This window comes from Lycorma delicatula, chromosome 13 (assembly GCF_047948215.1).
Source record: "Lycorma delicatula isolate Av1 chromosome 13, ASM4794821v1, whole genome shotgun sequence".
Classification (NCBI taxonomy): domain Eukaryota; kingdom Metazoa; phylum Arthropoda; class Insecta; order Hemiptera; family Fulgoridae; genus Lycorma; species Lycorma delicatula.
In genome coordinates this window covers 8604344-8630115 of record NC_134467.1, presented here as the reverse complement: position 1 = coordinate 8630115, position 25772 = coordinate 8604344, and the positions used below count along the sequence as shown (strand labels likewise).

The window sequence follows — 25772 nt, the reverse complement described above, 5'->3', positions numbered from 1 at the left end:
GAAAGATATACAGCTATAGAAACATTCCTAAATTTTTTTTTAAAAATTATAGACCCCAGACCTAAAATGTAGAAAAATATTTGAAAATTTACTTTTTCTTATTTCAGCCTTCATTGAAGAGGTTGTTAGATTAAGGGAAAACGTTACTTAAGTAAATTTGTTAAGCTTATATGTGAATCTTTTTAGAAAATGTAGTCTTAAAATTTATTCCCCACCTCTAGAAAATATATATTGTGTTTTTTGTTTCTATTATTAAAAGTAATTTTTTTTTTGTATTTTCCTGCATCACTTAAAGAGCTATTAAAATTGAACTACTTTTGACAACTATATTATATTCCAGATGTAAATTGAGATGTAAATCTTTTCATTATTTTCATAAAAATTATACTTTATTTTTTCAATATTTTTAAACAATAATCTCCTTAAATTAATTTTTTTTTGTTAGGGGTCACTTTATAAATACATTTTCCCAACAGAGTAAAAGGTACCTAAAATAAAAAAAAAAGTTATTAAAAATGTGGAAATTATAAAGCTTAAATCTTATTTTGGTAATCAATAAAAAAAAACCTTCTTGGAAACTTGGGTTCCAAATTTTAAAAAAATTTGAAAAAGTTTCTTTTTTTTCGATCTTAATGTTTATAAAATTAATTTTGTTGCTTATAAGCATTATTAAAACAATCTTTTTAATACGGTAAAATTGTCAAGAACATCTAACGACTTCTTAAGGCTTTTTTATTTTCCAATTTTGTAGAATTTTTTACGACTTCGTTTTACTTTTTATTTTACTGTTTTTTTTTAGATTTTTTTTAAAGATTTTACATTACTTTTTGAACGTTGCAACTGGTAAATTCATCCAATACTTTGGCAGTTGTTTTTTTTTTGTGTGTGTGTGTGTGTATATATATATATATATATATATATATATATATACATGTGTGTGTGTTTGTGTGTGTGTGTGTGTGTGTGTGTGTACAAACACAAGTAAATTAAATAAATTTTCAGTAAAACAGTTACTAATCAAATATGCTAACCTATTTGAACAGCAAAACTTAACAACAACATCATATTATTGTGTCAGTGTGACATGTACTGTATGTGTCTTGTATATATTTATATAATAAATACCAGTTTCCAGTTCACTGTACATTAAGGGTTGCATGTTATAAATAGATAAAATCCAATAAAGCAAAGGGGACAAAGAGGCTTGAATAGGATACCTGGTGTGGGACATTAACCTATAACAACAGGATTCATTTAATTTTCAACAGGTTGTAAACTTATATATGTGTGTGTGTGTATGTGATATTTTATTTAAAGATAATTTAATAGAACAGTGGAACAGCCTATTCAGTGGGATAATTTCATGATATTCTATTACAACATAGACCTTTGTATTTTTAATTATTAATTTTATATATAATGCTTATAATCACAAAGAGAGTGGAGTTAAAATGCGGAGGTCATCAATTCAACCCCTATGTTTTTTTATCTAGTCTTGTTCTTTAACAGACTAATTTTCATTTTTTTATTCAGATATTTAAAATATTTTCAAGTGAAAATTTATTAAAAAACTTATACAAAATAGTAGTACATATACACTTGCTTTCTAGAAAATATCTTTACCTAGAATAATCTTCTAACATTATTTCTCTGGATTCTTTATCCTACTTTTACTATAATGTAGTAAAAAAAATAACACATTCTTGTATTCCAGAGAGCCTTAACACATACTCATTAGTAATCTTTTTATGTCATTTATCATTTATTTCTTAGCTTATTTTTATCCAGATGCAAGTTTCTAATCTTTATTTCTTACAGGCAGCTTCTTTTTCATGTGAGCAGTGTTTTTAGCAGACTCCTTAATATTTTGAAATAATATGAAATAATTTTTTTTTTAATAAAACTGATTTCAAAAAGAAATCCCATTAAAAAATAAAATAAATAACATTTTATCAATTTTATTTTGAATTTTTAATTTAGAAGTTAACGCCAAACTATGGGACAAAGAATTTAAAAAGTATTATTTAATTTTTCTCACAGATACTAATACTTCTGGAAATCTGTTTTATTTCATTTTTATTGTATTATTTATATTCAGCATACTGCATTTTAATTTATGAAAGAAAAGCAATTTTGTTATACAATGTATTTTAGCTAGTCAATTCAAAATTACGTTTAAATAATAATTTGCTGCTCTCACTCCGGATAAATGTGACTCAAACTCCAGGATAAATGAGCCCAGGTTAGGTGACCGGTACCTGGAAGAGACTCTGAGTTTTCTTTGCACGATTTTGTTTATGATATCTCAGTCTTTCTGAGGGTAACACAACCCTTTGATCCCTTCTTCCTTATTTTCAGTTGTGTGGGTGAAGGTGTGATCCTGGTACAGTCTACGTGGGACTTGTAGAGACAATAAAACCTTAATGTGACATGGTAGTAGGCTGTATATGGAATGCACTTCCTATTAAATGAATTAATAAACAACCTTTATTTCCCTTGTAAAAAAAAAGAATTACAATATATAATTAGCAAACATAGGCTAACCTGTGAGCACGAATGAGCCACTTTATATAACATTTCTAAAAAGGGAATAGAAAAATTAAAAAACTATTTTTAAAAAATAGCAGCAACTAAAAATTCCTGATAAACAAAAACGTGTGTGTGTTTGCGCATGCACGTACATAAATAAATTGATGAAGTTACTTTAATTCTAGCCAATATTTAATCATGGTGACCCTGTATTTATATGTAATAAAACATATTACTTGATGTAGCATTTTACAGATGTTTTCATGGATTCAAAAAACTTTTTTTTGTAAATTGGTAAATTTATATTGCACTAGCTATTTTAGTACATATATATATATTTATATAGAGAAACTTCTAATTAATTATGAATAAATAAGCACATGTAGGCAAGTTCATTAATTAGCAAACTTAATTATAATACCTTATCTTCACTTAAATATCGCTTTAGTAAACACAATATAAAACAAAGGAAAAACTACACAATCTTTTATTAAAATTTTTGAAGTACAGTCATCCTACTATTAAAAAAAAAATAAGTGGAACAAATCGATAAAAGACAATAATAACATAAGGAGTGTCGCTTACTAAATGAATTAAGAGTTGAAGGGTTTCCCTGAGTTCTTGCAAATTCTTAAAACTTAAATGCAACCTAAAATACAAGAAATAAACCTTAAAAAAACATTCCCTATATATACAGTATAGTACGGAAAAAACTTCCCTTAAAATTGTTATAGACAATCTAACATGAATCACAAATCTGCTCAAAAGATAATAAAGTAATTCCCATGCCTGTGCTAGAAAGGAGATTGAAAAGCATTATCTATGTCTTCTTCACTGAACTGAACATATTATAAGTACATCAGCAAGTTGAGTCTTTCATTATAAGAACTGGCAATATAATAAGCAATACATACTAGTACCATTAAAAACACTGGGACAGATAGTGTAAACAACAGATGAAAGTATTCTTTTTTTATTAAACGATGTACAAGAAATAAAATAAATTTTATTTTTTTTATTTTATTTTTTTAATAATAAAATAAAATCTATAAAGAAGATAAAATTCATTTTATCCTAAAATTATTTAGAATCTATCTTTAACACAGTTCAATAAAGTGATGTTTTCTGATTAGTATGACACAGCAAAAACATAATAATAAATAATTTTTTTTTAAAATTATTTTATTTTTTTATATATTGTCTTTCACAGGAAGGGGTAAATTATTTTATTAGAACTTTAACTATCTTAGTCTTTGTTAGCCATTAACGCAAGAACCAATCAAGATTTGTTTTCTTTGAAAGTAATGATGTTCATCGTATACTTTATACTTATAATGATAAAATCCCCGCATTTTGAGGAACGACTGTGATTGGTATGTTATGTTGGTTCACCTAGAACCATTATGGTTACGACATCAATCGTATCCATGCATACTTCTCCATGTCAAAAATTATAACTACTACCTTTCACTTGATTACAGCAATCTTGTTATTTTTATTTTTTATTATAAAATTTTTTTTTTAGTATAAAAAGTACCAAGAATGACTGAGATTCAAACCCCAGAACTTTGTGAATAAAAGTCAGAGATGTTACTCTGCCACTAAGGTACTGAGGTCACCGGCAACTATACTGTACAAGGGTTGTCTATAAGGAAGTTAACTTTGTGTTAAAAATTACATATAAGGTAACTTTCAAATTATTTTTTCTTAAATCCATCCAAGTATTCTGCGAAACTGTAAATGCATCAATCAGAGCTTTTTTGTTAACTTATAACATGAAATATGTGATAATATGAAATAGTGCATAACAATTTTCTTATTTAACAATAATAATTAAGATAGAGACCGCAAAAGCCAGGTTGGAAAAGCAGGGATGATAAGATGCCATAGTGCGTTCACCAAAAACTTGATATTGCTAATATCACCATCAGTTATTGCTGGCGTAAGCCTCAAACTACCTAAAGCATAAGGGATAAATTCTTTGTAACTCCATGAATTTGTGTAACAAACTCTTAATGACAATTAACATTATCTTTAAGTTGGAAATACATTATTATGCTTTATTCTCTATCGTATTGCACGGTTATGAATTTTTCCAAAAGGTTTCTGTTATCATTTAACAGACCCAAACATTCCGAATGAATACAAGATTTTTTCTTTGGTCAACTAGTAATAAATAAATTTGTCCTCTTCAAACATGTTAAAATTTTTAGTTAGAAACAAGTATTACAAATTTTTACCAAAACAGACTTCTTGCAACGTTTGTCAGATAATCAATCAAAGATTTTTCTCGGTAATAGTATCCACGTTTTCAATATGCTGATTAACAGTTATCAAATATTTGATGATCTTCAGTTGTCGAGATATTTCATTATCCTAGATTGTTATTCTGCCAAATTTTAAACGATTTAATCATCAATAAACTGTATAAATTAATTCTTATTAATCTGTTGTATTCAAAATATCTCCATAAACAAAATTTAAGACACACATTGTTTTAAAAACTCTTCTTTTTATTGCCAAGCATACTATCAAGATCAAACATAATCTTATTTTGATACAAAACACACATTAAGTTAAGAAATTTATCATAAAATAAATCTATTTTCCCAGTTCCATATTTGAATGTTTATTTTGCGGTTTGAGTTTTGTAAATTAAAACAAGAGCTTCTTCGTATTTTCATAATCTTTCAATATTGAATTCCTAGCTTGTTCTTTAGCTATCATAGTTTTAGGAATTGCTGATCGGTTCAAAACCAGAGCGTAATTCTTAATGAAACCGACTAAACATTTCCTAACGCTTTCATTTTTTTAAAAATTAAACTAAACCGATCAATCCAGTTTCATTGTCACTAGATACTGAGTGTTCCATATTTGAATTTCAAATGGACTCTTCACATATGAAATAAATGCCCAAGGTTATTAAAACTACACGCATATTTTAACTTATTGTTAGATATACTTTCTTCTTTCTTTTCCTGTTTAGCCTCTGGTAACTACCGTTTAGATAATTCTTCAGGATGAATGAGGATGATATGTATGAGTGTAAATGAAGTGTAGTCTTGTACATTCTCAGTTCGACCATTCCTGAGATGTGTGGTTAATTGAAACCCAACCACCAAAGAACACCGGTATCCACGATCTAGTATTCAAATCCATGTAAAAATATCTGGCTTTACTAGGACTTGAATGCTGTAACTCTTGACTTTCAAATCAGCTGATTTGGGAAGACGCGTTAACCACTAGACCAACCCGGTGGGTATTGTTAGATATACTGGAAGTCTGAAAAAGAACGCCAGGGTTTCAAAAACAAATATAGTTTTTATTTTGCAGCGCTCAATATTTCTTATTTAAGGACTTATTTGCCTTGTTCTTTGAACAAGCAAAGCCACCGACTTAAAAATATACTATTTCAACACACATATGACATAAGGATTGTCGTCTTATTGCTATATTCATTTCTATTTGTTTAATATTAGTAGAAAAAAACATATTGTGAATATCTATCGGTTAATAAATAAACACATACAGTTTCAAAGAGATGAGAAACGTCAAATGAAAATCGTCCACCCTCCTTCAATACTTGATATAATATACAAAAGTATATATCGTACCGACCATTGAAACAACTCCCTCTCCCCATAAGCTAACAACTCTGCACCATAAACCACAACAGGCATTTTTGATTACAAGCCCTAAAGGCAACAACATACACCCTACATGATTCAGTACAATTAATATACCAAACCATGCCCCTATACTATGAAGGTACTTATTGAATAAATAATACAAAAAAAATCACAATTTAGTAAAAAATGAAGCATACATAGAGGAATTTGAGTACGTATCTATTTATGTAAACATATAGAAATAAATCAATCCAATTCTAAAGTGCTTACTAGTATGCACACGATTAAGCTAATCAATAGAAATGGATTCAAATAAGTTGAAAATATCTGAAGTACAAAAATTGATATTAATACAACATAGAAAATTTTTTTTTATGAAAGATCCAAAAGTTTTACCTGAAAAAAAATTAAAAGGAAAAATTTATATTAAAAATACATTTTTTGGCCGTCTTATAAAAATTGTGTATATAAATCTAGACACACTTCTCACGCCTAAAAAGAGAGTGGGGGAGAAAAGAGCATGGCATGTTTGTATTTTTTATTGCACTTAAACATTCTTTCTATAGAGAAAAAAAACTGCTTTTCTCTTATGACCGTAAGAGAAATGTAACAGATTTTATGGGATGTCCCAGGAGGGGTCGGTTAAACTTAAGATATTAATTTAGGTTATTCAAGTAAACAACAAAATTCATTTGGAAAAATCCCTATCTCGCTTAATTTTCCCTCTATTTGCAATTTTGTGTTTTTATAATAAAAATTTATATTATAAGAACACACTGAGATATTGCAATGAAATTTTATCCAACAACATCTACAAAATAAATAAATTAAAAAATTTCAAAATGGCACAGATTAAACTTTTTTAACCGTTATTAGTTCAGCAAATATTAGTTTTACCGAATTATGTTATATCATACAAAATGAGTAAGCATTTTATTGTGAACAAAATGACACCTTAGTGGTTCAAATCGGTAGATAAAATACCTGAGATGTAGTTGAAATTGTTAATGTAGATTGCGAAAGTTACAGACTGACAATTTCATGCCCCCTTTTCACTTATTTACTAACTAGCCCATCAAAGCTCGCTTCGCTAGCCCTTCCCATCTAGCCAGGGGACTCTGTCCCCTGGACCTCCACTGTGTTCATTATCCTCGTGCTTGTGAATTCTAATAAATAACAATTAAAACCTGCTCGATTAATAAAAAATATCAGTATATTGTAATTTCCTCAGAGCTACAGTTTGGTTATCATACGGCTCAAAACTCTTGAGTAATCTGAAACGATGCAGGTTTCGTAATAACCGGCAGCTGTCTTAAAAATAGTAGTTATAGCTGGTTACCCGTTGTTTGTACACATAAAAAAATATTTTGCACGGTTCTTAGTATTTAATGACAAACACCACAAGAAGGTGACCGTGAGACTTCAGGTAACTGGAGGCAGTTGCAGTCACTTCGCATTCACAGTAACAATAGTAGTGGCGCCATTAGTTGAACCGCTGCACCGTACGTGGTTGTAGCTTTAAATCTACTTTTATCGATAACTGAAAGAAATATCGAAAAAGACCGACACCTTTTTTGTACAAAATTAAATATCAAATACTGCAAGTGATCTGTGAATTCAATTTGATCAACAGTTGATGGTGCAAGCCATTAAATGACCACCATCTTGAAGCGGTGAAATATTTTGTAACCGGTAATAGTCCTATGTTACTCTTGGGTATAAAATATATGTCCATGCAAAATTTCAGCTCAATCGATTGAGCAATTTTATAGTTTTATAAATTCTTTAAATTAAAAATTATATATATATGTATAACATATATATACAATGTTATATATATATAAGATATATATTATATTATTATAACATGTCCTGACTGACTTATGACTGAATGATTAATCAATGCCCAGCAAATACTACTAAAGATAAATTTATGAAATTTTGTACACGTGTACGTTTTCCATGTAAGTGCACACTAAGAAAGGATTTTTTTAAATTCTGAGTTAAAAGGATTAAAATGGAGTAACAATGAAATTAACTATTCTTTTAACTTATCGGTAATAAATGAGAATATCAACTTGATTTTTGGTGCGTGTAATTTTCACGTAAATATCATAAAACAAGTCTCTAGATTTTTCAAAATTTGACCTTGAAAGGGGTGAGAAAGGTAAATATTTTTTTGTCTCATGACATCACTACATAAGCTTGAACCTTGCGCATGGGATATGGAAACTGAATTTTATAGCTTATGAAAAATGCTATGCCTGACCAGGATTCGAACCCGGTACCCTCCAGATGAAAGGCCCGAGATGCTACCACTCTGCAACAGAGCTGCAAATTTGAACAATGATTGCAAATTTTCCCCGTTTCCGGGTTATTCACTAGACCGGGGCTTGCAAATACTCTTCAGATAAATAATATTTATAACATTTTCGGGGTTTTTTGAATTTCGATTTTTTTTTAATTTCAGTTTATTAAGAAGTGTGACTTATACGGCGGCGTGTCGGCTCAACTAACACAGCCGTTGTCACTGTGACTTAATGTTCGACGCGACTGGCTGTACCTGCCTCCGGTTACGTAACTAAAAAACACAAAAGTAATTAAACATTTTTTAAATAAATGAGAAACGAAGTACGATCACCTAGTGACCGATGAAAACCTACGCTAAGAACCGGGCAAAATACATTTTCAAATGTAATTAATTGTAACTAATATTTTTAAGATGGAGGCCGTATATTTTGAAACCCAAATTCTTAGATCGCTCAAAGTTTCGGGTCCTATACTGACCGTACTATTGCTCTGAATAGACACAAAGAATGAAGCAGGTTTCACCTACGCGGCTACGTAAACAGTCAGAACGACAGATACTGACCTTCAGAAAACCCTCACGTTTTCCACGAGACCCCGCTACATTCACAGAAGAATTGTAGGTTCAACATTTTTCACGAAAACGATAACGGCTGAAGTTTATCAGGATTTCACCATGCGATTCACGCTGCAACAAGACGGTGCAACGGCGCATCGTACTACTATAATGTTGCGCGATTTCTTTGGGGGAACGCATCTTTTCTCGTAGACTGTGGCCGCCTAGATCGCTAGATTTAACTCCCTTCCGAGCATAACATCGAAAACGAAATATCCCGCACAAGTGCAACACCATCTGAAAAGTAGTAACCGAGGCATACGTAGCAGCAGATGGAGGACATTTACAGCATCTATTATGAGAAAAGTAAATAATATAAATTATTTTTGTTCACTTATAAAATAGAATAGAGTATATTATTTCGATAAAGATTTTTTAAGAATATTAATTATCGGGTTGCATATCTTTTGGCTCGCTCTGCATGTAATCCACAAAATGAATTTTTCGAAAATACGGAATGGAATGCAAAGTTGGCGGGAGTTTATAGATTCTTCCTACGGATCGCAGAACCTGGACAGAGTCCCTTGCTGCTGGAAGATTCAATCGGGCGTGTTTTTAAAAGGTTTATTTTAAATGACGGGTCCAAGTTTTGTCTTATTTAGTATTTTGTGTTTTAAGGACGGATTTAATTGCATTCCAATCCGTTGTTAAACCGGCGTTATCAAACCCATTTTATGGGCAGACCGCGGAAGGCTCTCTTTTTTCCTGTTTAGCCTCCGGTAACTACCGTTTAGATAATTCTTCAGAGGATGATATGTATGAGTGTAAATGAAGTGTACTCTTGTACATTCTCGGTTCGACCGTTCCTGAGATGTGTGGTTAATTGAAACCCGACCGCCAAAGAACACAGTTATCCACGATCTAGTATTCAAATCCGTGTAAAAATAACCGGCTTTACTAGGACTTGAACGCTGGAACTCTCGACTTTCCAAATCAGCTGATTTGGAAAGACGCGTTAACCACTAGACCGACCCGATGGGTTGACCGCGGAAGGCTAGGCTTATGAAACCTGTCCTCCCGACGTAATTCCCCTTCAGACCGTCCACTGAAGTCCTTTCGGTGCTAACGCTTCATAGGTTAGCAGGAATACGCCACAACGGGACACTAACTATATGGAGGGAGCAATGCGCCCCCTTCTCCGGAGGAGTCGCAATCGCTGATTTTTTTTTTGTCTTCAGTCATTTGACTGGTTTGATGCAGCTCTCCCAGATTCCCTATCTAGTGCTAGTCGTTTCATTTCAGTATACCCTCTACATCCTACATCCCCAACAATTTGTTTTACATACTCCAAACGTGGCCTGCATACACAATTTTTCCCTTCTACCTGTCCTTCCAATATTACAGCGACTATTCCAGGATGCCTTAGTATTGGCCTATAAGTCTGTCTCTTCTTTTAACTATATTTTTCCAAATGCTTCTTTCTTCATCTATTTGCCGCAATACCTCTTCATTTGTCGCTTTATCCACCCGTCTGATTTTTAACATTCTCCTATAGCACCGCATTTCAAAAGCTTCTAATCTTTTCTTCTCAGATACTCCGATCGTCCAAGTTTCACTTACATATAAAGCGACGCTCCAAACATACACTTTCAAAAATCTTTTCCTGACATTTAAATTAATTTTTGATGTAAACAAATTATATTTCTTACTGAAAGCCCGTTTAGCTTGTGCTATTCGGCATTTTATATCGCTCCTGCTTCGTCCATCTTTAGTAATTTTACTTCCCAAATAACAAAATTCTTCTACCTCCATAATCTTTTCTCCTCCTATTTTCACATTCAGCGGTCCATCTTTGTTATTTCTACTACATTTCATTACTTTTGTTTTGTTCTTGTTTATTTTCACGCGATAGTTCTTGCGTAGGACTTCATCTATGCCGTTCGTTGTTTCTTCTAAATCCTTTTTACTCTCAGCTAGAATTACTATATCATCAGCAAATCGTAGCATCTTTATCTTTTCACCTTGTACTGTTACTCCGAATCTAAATTGTTCTTTAACATCATTAACTGCTAGTTCCATGTAAAGATTAAAAAGTAACGGAGATAGGGAACATCCTTGTCGGACTCCCTTTCTTATTAGGGCTTCTTTCTTATGTTCTTCAATTGTTATTGTTGCTGTTTGGTTCCTGTACATGATTTGGTTCCTGTACGCTGATTTAAGTTAATTTATATGTAAGTTTTAAAGGAGGGGTTGTGTAGAAGCACTTCATCCACTTCTGTTACGGCCGCCTTTCAGGACGCATCTCTGCCGGGCTTTGTTCTAGACTCCTGTCCGTGATGTTGGGACGAGTAGTGGGTCTTCCTTCTTCTTCTTCTTCTTCTTCTTCCTCCTCTTCTTCCGATGACTTCAAAAATAATAATAATAATAATAGAAGAGATCCTGTGTATAAATCTCGCCGTACAGGAAATTTGTAATTTTTCATATCCTGCAAAATTTCCACACCGTATTTCTTAGTACACACAGTCAATTTATTACGGTATCTTATAATACAATTGTCGTCAGATTTATATAATCGAATTTCGTCCTTCAAACCGCCGGTTTGCGACTTGACTTTAGCGTATAGTAAGAAAAAACAATCCGAATATAGTTTTACTTTTATCCCCGCTAGTTTTTTTACCGGATTAACAAGAATAAGGAACAATAAAACGAAAACATCTGTTAGTTTAAGTATCGATCGGGGAACAAATAAATAAATAAGACGTTTAACAAAGGTAGAAAACAGTAGTTTACGACAAGAAGGAATGTTATAAGATATTAATAATGTACCTGAAATTAGATAAAGAAGGGGAAAACGACAGCGTCAACAACCGAAATAAAGATAGGGTGGCACACTAAAATACAGCGAGAGAAAGATTGAGTGTAAACAGCCGTTTTTAAGGGGTTCAACCCCTAAACCTCTACAAACCCCTGGGACCATCTTGAAGAAAGAACACATCGCCACTCACTCAAATCCCCCTTATCCGTTTCCCCTTCGTTTCAACTCTTCATCTCGCTGAATCCCACGCCCCTTTTATAATTTCGCCTCCTTCAACTAAAACTCTCTCCAGTCAATGTGAACTTCAATTTAAATTTTTATACGATTCAAAGTAAAATTAAAAAATCTGCATTCGATACCTAAAAAAAGTATTATTTTTTATTATTGTATTCATTTTTTTTTCTGTTAATGTCTGTACTATTCTTACGTTTTAATTTCCACGCATTTCTTACATCCCACATCCTCAATAACCGTAGTTACTTGTATAAATTATACGCATTAATCGAATATAGATCGTAAGAAGAACAAATATTCAATTTGTAAAGTATATATATAACGTGCCGGGTTAGTCTACGGATTAAACTCGTAATAGCAAAATCGGCTGATTTTCGAAGTTGAGAGTTCTAAGGTTCGACTCCTTGTAAACGCAGTTCTGCTTTTATATGGATTTAAACGCTAGACTGTGGATACCGGTGTTGTGTGGGAATGTAAATAGGAAGATTCAGTTACTGCTACCGGCTTGCAAGGCCTGTGGATATAGCGCAATGTAAGTGTAAACGTACAGGTAAACGTGTAGTCTGGAAAAAATTCGGGTCGACTACTAGTAAGACGTGCGGTTAATCGAAACCCAACCGACAAAGAACACCGGTATCCACAGTCTAGCATTCAAATCCGTATAAAATCAACTGCCTTTAAAAGGCTAAGGGAAAATCGGCATAAAAATATTGTAAGTATAATTAGATCTACTTATAAACGGAACAGGAATAGATAAATCGTTTATCGAAAAAGGAATATAAAAATCGAAGAAGCTTAGATTTATCACTAAAGAAATCTGTAATAAGATTTTTTCAGAGTGTAGTACGACCGGTAAACTTATTTGGAACAGAAACATTACACCTAATCGACGTCGAAAAATCGTTTGAGAGCGAAATAAGCTTTGCAAGGAAAATCCTGCCTAGAGGTAACAGAGGAATGATACAAACCTAAATCTAACAAGACGATTACAAAAATCAAGAATATCTACAAACAGCGGTAGTAAGGAAAAGAAAACTAAATTTCTAGGAGCGTACGATCAGGATGAACCCGAAAGATTACGTAAACAAATTTTGATGAACCGTGCGGAACAAGAAAAGCAAATCGAATTACCAAAAACGGATGGAAGAGGACCTCTAAAGAATAGGTTTCAAAAAAGAGGACTGTTACGATAGAGATGACTTCCGAAGAAAAGTTTACCGTAAAAAATTTTGCACTTCAAAATTCTGTACAACAAAAAAAACAGACAGGAAGAAAATAAGAAAAAAACGAAGCCGTGCCGAAAAGATCAGAAACTTATGGAAGAAGAACAGAAAAGTTAGAAAGAAGTGATATTTGTGCGGTCTTAAGTTGGCGTTTTCGTGTAAAAAAAAAAGCTGTCAACATAGTTGTTTCTGATGCACTGCTAACACACATAGAGACACAACTTAAATTAACACATTTCATTTTGATATATATCTTTTTTTTATTTAATTCAATTACTATAACTAAACCGCGCGCGCGCATACCGTATTTAATTCGGGCGGGTGTGGCGGACTAGCGGCGACGGTCGCTACTAACTCAACGAATGTTATTTCAAAACTTACAAAGAACAAATTTCGCTTGTACGGTCGGTAGCCCAGTATATCCACGAGGCTTAACGGACCAGATACCGAGTCGACTGGGCGCTCGAGTTTGAGACCCGGCCAGACCGTGTTACTTTTTTACACTTTATTTAATTATACCGCTTACCTGTTACTTCACAACTTAGCAGACGACAACGAATTATTTTGGGATGGGGTGCGAATTTGCGAAAACTGTTTTTTTTCATTTTTATAAATGCGCCAAAGAAAAATATGACCTTTATTAGGCGAAATCCCAACATACTGCGGGTGACCTTGCTCTACAGCCTCACCCCCTTGACATTGTAAGTAGAAAATTGAATAGCGTCGATGCCACGTGTGTATATATATATATATATATAAGTAACCCGATCAAGTTTGGGGAAAATCAGTCCAGCAGTTCTGGAGATATAAGGTGATTTAGAGGCCGACACCGAACACACAAGGTACATACGAACATTAACATTCCGGAAATTTCCATCCGGTTTTTTGTGTTCCTTAGGTGTGAAAACCGCATTTGTCCAAATCGGACCGATTACAATAGTTTCCTTTCTGGAGCTATAGCTCTATCTAGAAGGGAAAACAAAATATTAAATCTAAAATAAATTCAATAACAGTTAGGTAGTAACAAAATAATTTCGGGCTTTTAACACAGAAGAGCTTTAAATAAATATCCTAGAATTCGAAACGATCCTAAAACCGTCAAAATTAATTTAAAGAACTTTTTTCGATACTTATTCGATAAATATCCAAATCATTTCTGATCATACGAGGAGAAATCGATTCTTTTCAACACGGTTTTAGAAAAAATAATTACATCTTGGAATCTTCAACTATATAAATTAAACAACTGTCCCGTAATTCTAAGAACGAAAACAAAGAAGGACCAAAATAAACCGTTTGGGTTTCGTCGGTTGATTTACCAGTTAAACCCAAAACATAAAATCGACAGAAAATCAAATTAATTTTCTCAAAAATATAGGCGAAAAACTGGATTACAAATATTTTAAAGAAAAAAAAATAAATTCACGACAAATATTAAAAAATGCACAGATTTCGTTAAATTCAAACTTTTGAAAAATCAAAAAATTTAGAAGAAATGACCCGACAAAAAACAGATTTACAAAAAATGGTGTTTTACAAGAGACCGGGAAATGGAGAAAGCGTATGTTACAACTATAGGGCTTTACAACGAAAAAAAAACCTTTTCATATACTCAAAAATAAGACAAAGTAGGTAAACCCGAATGTCTTGAACCTATAAGTGCTTTCACGATTTCTTCGTACGTTATAAAAAAAGGTTACGGCCTGCTCTTCTATGCAAAATAAATTACAGTTTGTGAAATCAACTTCGTAGATCCACGTAAGTCAAATTTTATATACGTAAAAAAATTATATAGACCTTGGTATCCGCAATGAGTCTTATTAAAAAAAAACATTAAGCCATTTCTAAAGTTACAAAAGTTTATCTTCTTTAGGGCGAAAGTTATAAAAATTAGCGGATTCTACGTTAGCTTTCGCTATAAAATTAAGCTTCTTCAAAAACATGCCGGTAGGTGCATGTATTATTAAATGAGGCACAGATATTGAAGAAAAATCTATGTTTGTCGACGATGTATTCAAAGATTCTATATCAATTTAAACCGTATTAAAATAATAATAAAAATAAGTATTTCAAACCGCTAGTAACTAATTTCTGTTTATTGTTATTTTTGGTGTAAGATTTAAACGTTTTCAGTTAATATTTATGAATATTTCCTACCAAATTGAAAGACGCAATCATGTGCTTTTACGAGTTCTTCATAATTTAATAAAAATACGTCCTGTTTGTCCTACGTAAAACTACTTTCTTTATTTTTCCTGTTTAGCCTCCGGTAACTACTGTTTAGATAATTCTTCAGAGGATGAATGAGGATGATATATATGAGTGTAAATGAAGTGTAGTCTTGTACATTCTCAGTTCGACCGTTCCTGACATGTGTGGTTAATTTAAACCCAACCACCAAAGAACACCCGTATCCAAGATCTAGTATTCAAATCCGTGTAAAAATAACTAGCTTTACTAGGACTTGAACGCTGTAACTCTCGGCTTCCAAATCAGCTGATTTGGGAAGACGCGTTAACCACTAGACCAACCCGGTGGGTTACGTAAAACTACTTAAATTTTGTGAAATCAACTTTACAGACGTACTAGATAGATGAAATTAGCTTAATATTAATCTTTTATCTGAGTTTCTATTTTGTTTTAACGGTTCTGTATGAATATTGAAGCGTGATTCTTTTAAAAAGTTTTATTGTAAACCATTATTCCAACTTTTAGTGTTTGTCTTACCGATGGGCTTCAGCTAAAAATATTTTATCTAAAATATGTACGAAAATGAAATGGTTTTTTTAATTTGTGCAGCACGTTTGTTTAAGTTATATGAAACGATTAGAATAATTCTGTATGAGGATCCGTTGCGGGAGACTGTCTGTATCCAGATTTAACTGTAGTAAAATTAAAAATGTTTTTGTTACCGTCTTTTTTTTGCGATGAAGGTTATGTTTTAATGAATTATGATACTGTACGCGAGGAATTGCTTGTAATATATCGGAAAATTACATAATCTATGTAATTACGCCAACTTAGATTTATTCGATAGACACGTCATTATTAATTAAATACCAGAACCCTATAAAAAATTCTACGATAGAGTAATTTTATTTATTTTCAAAGCGACAATGGGCTTTGACCAAATTACAATTACTTTATATAACGAATTTTGTAACGTACGATAAATACAAAGTCTGACCGAAATTTGAAATTAGGACCTTGTGAATGAAAAACAAGTGGCAACCAGTCCCGCCACGAAGGTCATTACTAAGCGATTAGAAATTGTTTAGTACGTTTTCCTCCTCATAATAATCGACAAAAGTTTTAAAAAAAAGCTGGCAAAATATTGCACAACTTCCTCGGCTGCGGCCAGTTAAAAAATAGATTGTAAAAACGTAAAAAATTCTACAATTTATAAAAAAAAAAAAAAATAGTAAAATAAAATAGCCTTAAAAAATCATTTTATGTTTTTTGCTCAATTTTTCCGTATTAAGAAACTATTTTTAATAACTATTCACCGAATTAGTTTTATAAACGTAGAGATCGAAAAATTTAAAAAAAAAGAAGATTTTTCTGAATTTTTTAAATTTGTAAACCAAAGAATCAAGTTTTTTTATCCATTACGATTATTACCAAAAAGATTTCACCATCAAAATTCTCAAATTTCAAATAATTTTTTTAGGGTTTTCTTACTTTGTGGGGAAAAATTTTATTTATTAAGAAGCGATTCCTAACAAAAAAAAAATTAATTTAAAAGGAAATTGTTTAAAAATACTGAAAAAGTATAGTATTACTTTTAAAATAACAATAAAAATATTTGCTTCACAATTTGGGTCCAGAATATAATATAAGTGCCAAAACTACTGTAATTAATAAATAGTGTACCTTTAAGTGTTGCAGGAAAATACAAAAAAAAAAATTAAATAAATAATAATAAAATTAAAAGAGTTAAAGCCACAAATTAATATATATTATATCTTTTGGAGATGAGAAATAAATGTTACATAACATTTTTTTTAAAAACATTCATAAGCTATTTATATTTGCTTTTTTTCAGGTTTTATATATTTACATAAAAATATGAAGAGGTTATGCTTAACAAATCTACTTAAGTAAAATTTTCTCTACAACTAACCCCTTTCAATAAAGATTATGAAAATTAACATTTTCAAAAAACTTTTCTACATTTTAGGTCTGGAGCCTAAAATTTAAAAAAAAGAAAAATCCTATACATTTCTCAATATCTCCATGTATAAAGTGAAAAGATTTTTGAAAAATATTTAAACCGAAGGGAGATGGAGTGAAAAAAAATAATATTTCAATTTTAAAAAGGTAAGGGTTGATTTCTTTTTTTTATCATTATCAATGCCTCATGGGAGCCAAATTTGAAAATCGGTTTGGTTAATTCTGAGATATAAGGCCAAAAGCAGTGCGACTCACACATGCACATACATGGGGGTTTTTATCTAGATGAACTACTTAGACTTGGACTCTAAAATGTAAAGATTTACCCCAATTTTGATGTGATCACCAAACTTTCCCCTTTATTATGGTTGTTCTAGGTATAATCGCCGGGAATGTAATTCCTTTTTAATATTTAATAAACCCCCCCCCCCCATTTAATATCTGGCGGTATGTGAAAATCATACTGACACTAGACCCCAAAATTGAAAAAAAGCAGTTTGAATCATACTGTTAAGTAATCCAGTAATATAGAGAGAAGATAGGAAATTAATGCTAATTTTTATTTACAGAATAACAATGTTACTTTATATATATATATATATATATATATATATATATATATATATATACACATTTATTTTTCAATACTATTTTGTTAAAGGGACTTCATAGTACATGTATTATTATATATTTGCAACTATATCAAATACACGGTTTTTATATATTAAAACCGTTAAAAATTACAATTAAATTTTTTTTTAAAAACTATGATGCATTTTTAAGTTATAACTTCATCGCACTTTCAAGTCAAATTGACTTAAAAGAGTAAATTTAATTAATTTTAAGTCGAGGGAAAAAGCAATATTTTCTGCAGTTTTAATGTTTAATCTTTTTAATATTAAAACTAATGTATTTGATACGGTCATTGAAGAAAAAATACCGTAAACTATGAATCCATTTGATAAAAACCACAACAAAAAAAGTATAGCTGACATTATAAACTAAATTTTTAAAATCTGTTAAGTTTTTAGGGCTAGTACGGACTGTATTTGGTTGAAATGATGAAATGAACTAAAACCATTTTCTTCTTGAATAGTTTATCCAGCAGCAAGGGACTCTGTCCAGGTTCTGCGATAAAGTAGGGAGTAATAAACTCCTGCCAACTTTGCATTCCATTGAATAGTTAAATTTAATGTCACATTAGACGCCTTTAAAATATAATATAAGTCACATTAGATATATGAATAATTAACCGCATTAGACGGAAATAAACGAATACAATTAATAAATTACGTGAGACACATTACACTGTAAAATGCTAAATCCCACTAGTCATCTTAGACTAGGTGTTACACGATTGCTCCAAGCGGGATCCGGTACTTGAATGTCACATTAGACGAATTACATGACCGCACCCGGCGGGATTCTCGACTGGAATGAATATAACAGCTTGACTCACAAGCCGGTGCTAGTGGACACCAGAGCACAGCATAAGCTGGCTCAACTAGGAACGAAACAATATCGTGAAAAACAAATTAAAAATTTACATTTTGTTTCCATTGGTTTATCAAAATCCTAGAAATCTTTGGGTAGTAGAAAAGACAGTAAACCGCATCTCACACAACCTAACAGTTCTGCAATATCTGTAAAATCTTGGTAATAATTATCCTAGAAACCGAATAATGTGATGTAAGGTAACATACCTACGGCCAAAGTTTAATGTACCGGTTCTCTGATATCCAAACTTAAATTAAGAATTGAATTTAGTTTAAACCACAAATTATTATAATATTTTAGCAGCTAATCACCGATAACAGTCTATGGCGCTTGAAAAAATTATTCCCGCCCTGATAATGCCTTTGAGAAAAACATAATAAAAGATATTATATCGAAAGTCAAAAAGGATGAAATCGTCAAAACTTGTGAATATTTCTAGGGTGTGCTTTACAAAGTTTTTTTTTACAAAAACTATTTAATGTTATTATTTTCTGATAAGTTAAGAAAAAAACACGCTTGAGCAAAATGTTTAATTAAAGACAATATATGATATAACTTCCTTGACAATTCCTTATTCATCAAATAACTTTTCAAAAATCTAATATACCTAATATAAAAGCTATCTCGGTGAATTTATGATCGGATAAAATCATTCTCATAATATAAAGCCAACAGATGCTGTAAATCAGATTAAATTTCATAAGAAATATGAAGCAAGGCTTCATTCAGTAAGCGCCTCAGCTATTGCCAGATAAAAAACAAGATAGATGCAGACGTATATAGGAAACAAAATCCCAGAGGCACAGAGGGTCAACTACCCTACTGAGCTCCAATAAAAAAATAGCTGCCTTACCGGCTGCTAGAAAATGTCAACATGATCCTGCAGATGAAACCGAGGCAGTGGCCGACTTAACTCCCATGGTACCCGTCGAAGGAAGAGGGAATAAAATATACAGAAAGGGGAGGGAATTGAAAAGGGATGATCAATCCACAGCGGGATTACCTCTGATTGGAACAGTTGGAACCGTCTTGTCCGGTACCGATAAATAAAATACTAATGCGCGCGCACACAAAAATAAAACAGGAGAAGAATTTTGCAACACAGATTTTAATATTTTTCACTTAAAAATTTTGAAATATACATTACATAAAAAATGTAATGAGGCTAATCATTTTACTACTAGCAGCGCGCTTTAATTCCGCTTTATTATTTATTGTAACTAAAATTATTTATCGATTGTCAAATTAAATAATTCTGGTAAAGAGTTGTTGCATAATTTTCTTAGCTTGCAACTCCAGCTACTGAGGGCCTCACACTTGATAACTACTACTTAGGAGAATTAAGTGGAACGTATGCAAGTACAGAACTGCATAAAAAAATGACTCAAGTCTAAAATTATGAAATGTATGACCAGCGGTAACAAAATGTCCCCGTTCCTTTGACCGACTATAATCAAACTTTAATATCAATGACTTATATTCTGAAGTCATCATAAAAATCAGCAAATCAAGTCTTAAGATATAAGTTTCACATCAATCGTCTTAACTCCAAAAGAAAACAATATCTTTATTTTAATGAATAACGATTCTCTTTAGATGTAGAAAGCAAAAATTCAATATCTCCATATGATGTAAATTATATTCTACATTGAAGTGTAGATATTTCTAATCTACCCATTCTCATGCAACACTATAATGAAATGTACCTAAATGATTATTAATTTTCAAACAATAAAACAGTCAACTGATAAAGGTTAAAGATTTTAAAACAAGTCTAAAACTTTTAATTTTCCATCAAGTGAATGCTATTTACATTTTAACAATAAATATATATATATATATTTGTTTGTAATAATGATTAAATCATTAAATCACCAGAAAAGATTTTGAAATTTGTACATGGGAATATGGAAATGGAATTTTGTAGTGTATGAAAAATGTCATGCCAGAGTGAGATTCAAACCTGGAGCCCCAGAGATGCTACCGCTCCACCACAGAGATCACCTATTTACATCGGATGAGGATGTTGATTTTTCTGTTTTCTATTCTTAAAGAGAATCCTGCTTTATTGAAATAAGGATGTTATTATCTCTAATAAAGTTAAATAAAAAAATGATGTGAAACTTACCTAGTTCATTCTGACGCCTTAAAGTCTAAATTAGCATCTACTGATATCTTCCTAGCAATTTTAACTGAACAAACCTTTGAGAACTGTATGGTCTTAATTTACCTTTTTTTTTCTTTTTTTAATCAAGTAATTAGGGTATGAATATTTGATATGCAAAGAAAATATCTGCTTGTAAATGATCCGAAGGGTGTTATAAAAAGATTTTTTTACTAAATATTATAAGCACAATACAACTGATCAAACAGTAAAATTTTTCATAAAATAAATTTAATTTTCATGTTAATAAATACTGCTTAACGATATGAAAAATAATTAATAAAAAGGATTAATATTAAAGAGAGAGTAGAATAATTTAGTAGTAGAACTGATAGATGTATTTAGTAGTAGTAATACATTCAATGGATGAACTGCAGTTTAAAATATTACATCTTTACAGTACAAAACAACTAATGTATGATTGTTAAAGAAAAAAAAAACTTTGTATACATTGAAACAGCACTAAGAAGTAGAAGACAGTTACCAGAAGAACGTTATTCCAATTGAAATATAAAATGAATTATTAACGATGTTTAGGATCGACAGATGGAGAACATCATAATAGAAATGATAATAAAACAAATAAAAACTATTTTACGTAAACAACTGATTTCAAAGTTTTTAAATGGCTGAGTCAATCATTTCATTTTAAGACCGAAAAGTCCAGAAATTTAATTTAATTTGCTTGTTTTGTTTTTAATATAATAAACAAAAAATGATTTTTTTTCTTTTTTAGAATTTTAGAAATGTAAATGAAATATATTTTTGAATTTAAATTAAACTTATCATTTTAAATTAAAGGATGACTATAAAGTAAATTCATATATGTAATATTACATTATAACGACAATTTTTTAGTTAAAAGGTAACTCAAAACTTGATACTTTGCTACTGTCTAAATTCATGTGACGTGTTATTGATTGTAACCTCTGCGTAATAAATTGAGGAGTTATTGTACTGTAATAAAAGTCTACAGTACTTTATTTATTTACAAAAAGAAAAATTATGTACAAGGCAATTTAAAAAAAAACTAAGAAGAAAAAATCCTGGCCGGCAAGTCTGGGTACCAAGGGTTTTGCCCCCAACAGATTAGTACTTTACTTCCTTGACCAATTTTAACCAAAATTAAATGGCATCAATAATCCACAATCAGAAATTGTTGTATAAAATTTTATAAGAAAAAAAAGTTAATCCAGAATGAAAATATCAAGCAAAGCAGTAACTAATAAAAAAAAATTACCTATACTTTTTACAGGATAAGCAGGATCATCAGAGAGATGATCCATTAACCATTTTCTACTAAATAACTCAGATATATGAGTAATTTAGATAGGATGGATGGGACCAGAATAACAGATTGTCTGGGACTACAAAGCAACTGGTAATAGAAGGATGGCTGAGTAAGAAATGGCGGGAACAACTGAAAAACCAAGATCAAATCTATGACAATGGAACAAGCTAAATGGTCTACCATAACGATCATGATGATGACTGCAGGGAAATTTTGAATATCCAGTAAATAGATGGCACACAATCATCCAGGGTATGTTGAGATATCATACAAATCCCTTTGTGTTGTTTTCAGACTGTTGATCAAACAGCAACCTGATTTTTTTTTTTTGTGTGTAATATGTGTACTAACATGAATTATTTACTACTGCAACATGTCATTAAATACATCAAAAATTAAAACAAAAGTAATTATAATATTTTGAAATTAAACCCAAGTTATACATTAAGCCACTCCGACTACTAAAATTACAAAAACAACTATATATATGTATTAGACAAAAGATTTTATACTACTGGTTGATTTTTACATACAATCTTCAACTGATTCTGAAAACATTTTTAAATTATAAGTCAGGAGCTATCCTAATGCAAAATCTAGTTACATTACTTGTCACAAGAAAGAAAAAGGAATACTGTTAATGGAGAATTAATAATTTTCACTCCATTACGAACACAAATAATAAATGTAATAATGGTTGTAGTATGTTTGTAAGTTCTAATGTCAGAAGGTAATGTCAACCTAATTTAAGCAGTTGTTAATAATTATTGATAGGGAACAAATAACCGAGGGGTATAACAGATTTTAAAATTCAAGTAATAACCATTAAAATCAATTTCCTTTACAATAATCAAGTCTTTCCTCCTGCTAATGTTAAAAATTATGGATAATTATAATAGTACCCTAACAAAAAAAAACTAGCCTAACTTAAAAATTTTGTTATCTTTCTTTAACAACCTAACATAAATTGTACATTAAATCACAGATTCATACTATTTAATGGAAAAACCTATTTAATTTTAAGTAATCTTTCAGAATAATTTAATTATTAAATCAGTAGATTTATGGATTATTAGCATAGATCGTACCAAGGAGTTAGATGTTCCTGGTGTTCCCTACATTCTTTACTAATTTTATAACCAATTCAACTATTCAGCGACATGCAAAATTTGGTTTCCACATATTTACATTTACCGATAAAAAATTCAATTCTACAAGTCACTTTGAAAAAAATATACACACTACTTAAATGAATTTAAGTTATATCAGAAGTGCTAAAAAAAATGTGCACATGGTATAAAATATGGGGGGAGGAGATAATACAAAAAAAGTATTATTTATAACAAATATCAAATAACCACATCACATCTTTCAGTTAAATACGTCGATTACAGATTAATTTTTACGACTACGTTAACAAAAAATAAAAATGCTTTCATCAACATACAAAATAAGAAAACAGAATTAAAGGAGCACAAAATGTTGTTACTAAATAAATTGCTAATATTTTAACTGAAATAATAATTAAGATTTATCTGGTTGGTTATCAACAAAAGTTACAATTAATCCTTCCCAATAAAAATCTATATCTTTCCGTACTGCATATTTTGCTATTACTAACAAACAACACACACGTATTCCAGGTCGTTTTCAAAATAATTTCCATAATGTTAAAAAAATTAACAATATTAATTTATTTATCTTAAATTAACCCTGGATGTTTATATTTTAAAAAAAGGTTAATTCCTAAAATCTACATATGCAATTAAATAACTTACCTTTTACAAGAAGTTTACTACGTCTCATTCATAAAATCAGCGATAGTTTTGCAGTTTTGTATTAAGTATTATAATTACTTTTAAATAAATTGCCATATTGTCACTTCAATAGGAAACTACATGACACTGTTTTGTTAATCATTTTATTAGATATATTAGATAAAATGAATATACGTAAAATTATTGTCCTGTCAGTTTATAAAATAAACTACCGATATCAGAAAGTAAACAGTCATAGGAAATTATATTAAAACGTTAATAATCTGATATTAAATTAATTCCTTATAAAACCTAATATACAGCGTATTTATAACGATACAAAGAAATACAAGTACAACGAATACGGTAACGTAAGATAAATAATTAACTACACTTCACAGTCGACTTACTGTCACCACATTATTACACTACACGCTAAATGCGACAAGTAGAGAATTAATGTTTTTGCCGACAGATTTCGTTGTAACCAATCTGTACACCAGCGCCCTCTGTTCTTATCTGCTTTACTGACGTTTTCCGCTTGCACGTTTACTAGTCCGTCTTGCGCAGATACAAACAAAGACGCTAAACGGTCCGTAAATCTGAATTCAGCTTCTCTCCGGACAATCGCCGTTTGCACGCTTATGAGATAAGTAGCGAACGCGCACGCCCTGAAATACTCTGCTCTTATTGGCCGATGTAACCAATTCTGTATCGATCCGTTTAAAAAGAGATGTCAACCTGCGTTTTGGTATCGGTACTCGGTGTTAATATCCAAACAAGATTTACGTTTTAAATAATTATTAATCTTTTTATTTTTAAATAAATAATGTGCAATCGAAACACATTCAAATTTTAAATTAGTTAGCAAGACCGGCTAAAAAAAGAAGAACTTTCCTTTTATATTTAAACTAAGATTCTATGCCCCTTAAATCCATCTCCCGGGGCACTACGCATTCCCAACAGCTACCCTGGATTCTGCACACTGAATAAAATTATAATAGGCTCCGTAGAATGACGAAAACTGAACTTAATTTCTTTATTTATTTTTTTATTTTTAGATTATAATATAAAAACTATAAGATTATTCGTTAACTGATAAATCAATTACAGTAAATTTAGTGCAATTAATTCAAAACCGACGATAACGAAATCCCAAATCGCGCGCTCAAACCTAACTAAAACTATTTATATAACTTTACTGGTATCCCGATTTTAAACTAGAAACCTAAAACATTAAAAAGTTTCTGTGATAGATGGTGGTAAATAGATGATGTCGCTGCAGTCACCTGAAGACTGGGTTAATCCAGTTTATATTAGATAGATTTCATAAAAAAAAGCTACCTATTGTAACGAGTACCACGATTCAACCCTATATATTATATATATATATATATATATTTGTTGTTTATATTCTAATGTGACATATTACAAAACAGAATTATAAACGAGTGTTCCGGTCTGATGTAATAAAAAATATTATTACACTTCCTATTTAAAATTTAAAGAGATAAAAATTTAATTTTTTTAGAACGTAATAACGTAATAATATTAAAAATGCCTATTTTATAAAAACAAAATTTATAAAAAAAATACG

At 30.8% G+C, this 25772-nt stretch overlaps 1 protein-coding gene across 1 annotated transcript in view; it reads right to left on the bottom strand.

The window, feature by feature from the left end:
• Window positions 1-24632, bottom strand: part of LOC142333905 (uncharacterized) — a 101759-nt gene extending 77127 nt beyond the window's left edge. Inside the window, exon 1 of the mRNA XM_075381501.1 lies at window positions 24197-24632. The gene's annotated coding sequence lies outside the window, so the exon portion shown is untranslated. The remainder of the gene's footprint in view (window positions 1-24196) is intronic.
• Window positions 24633-25772: the final 1140 nt, after the last annotated feature.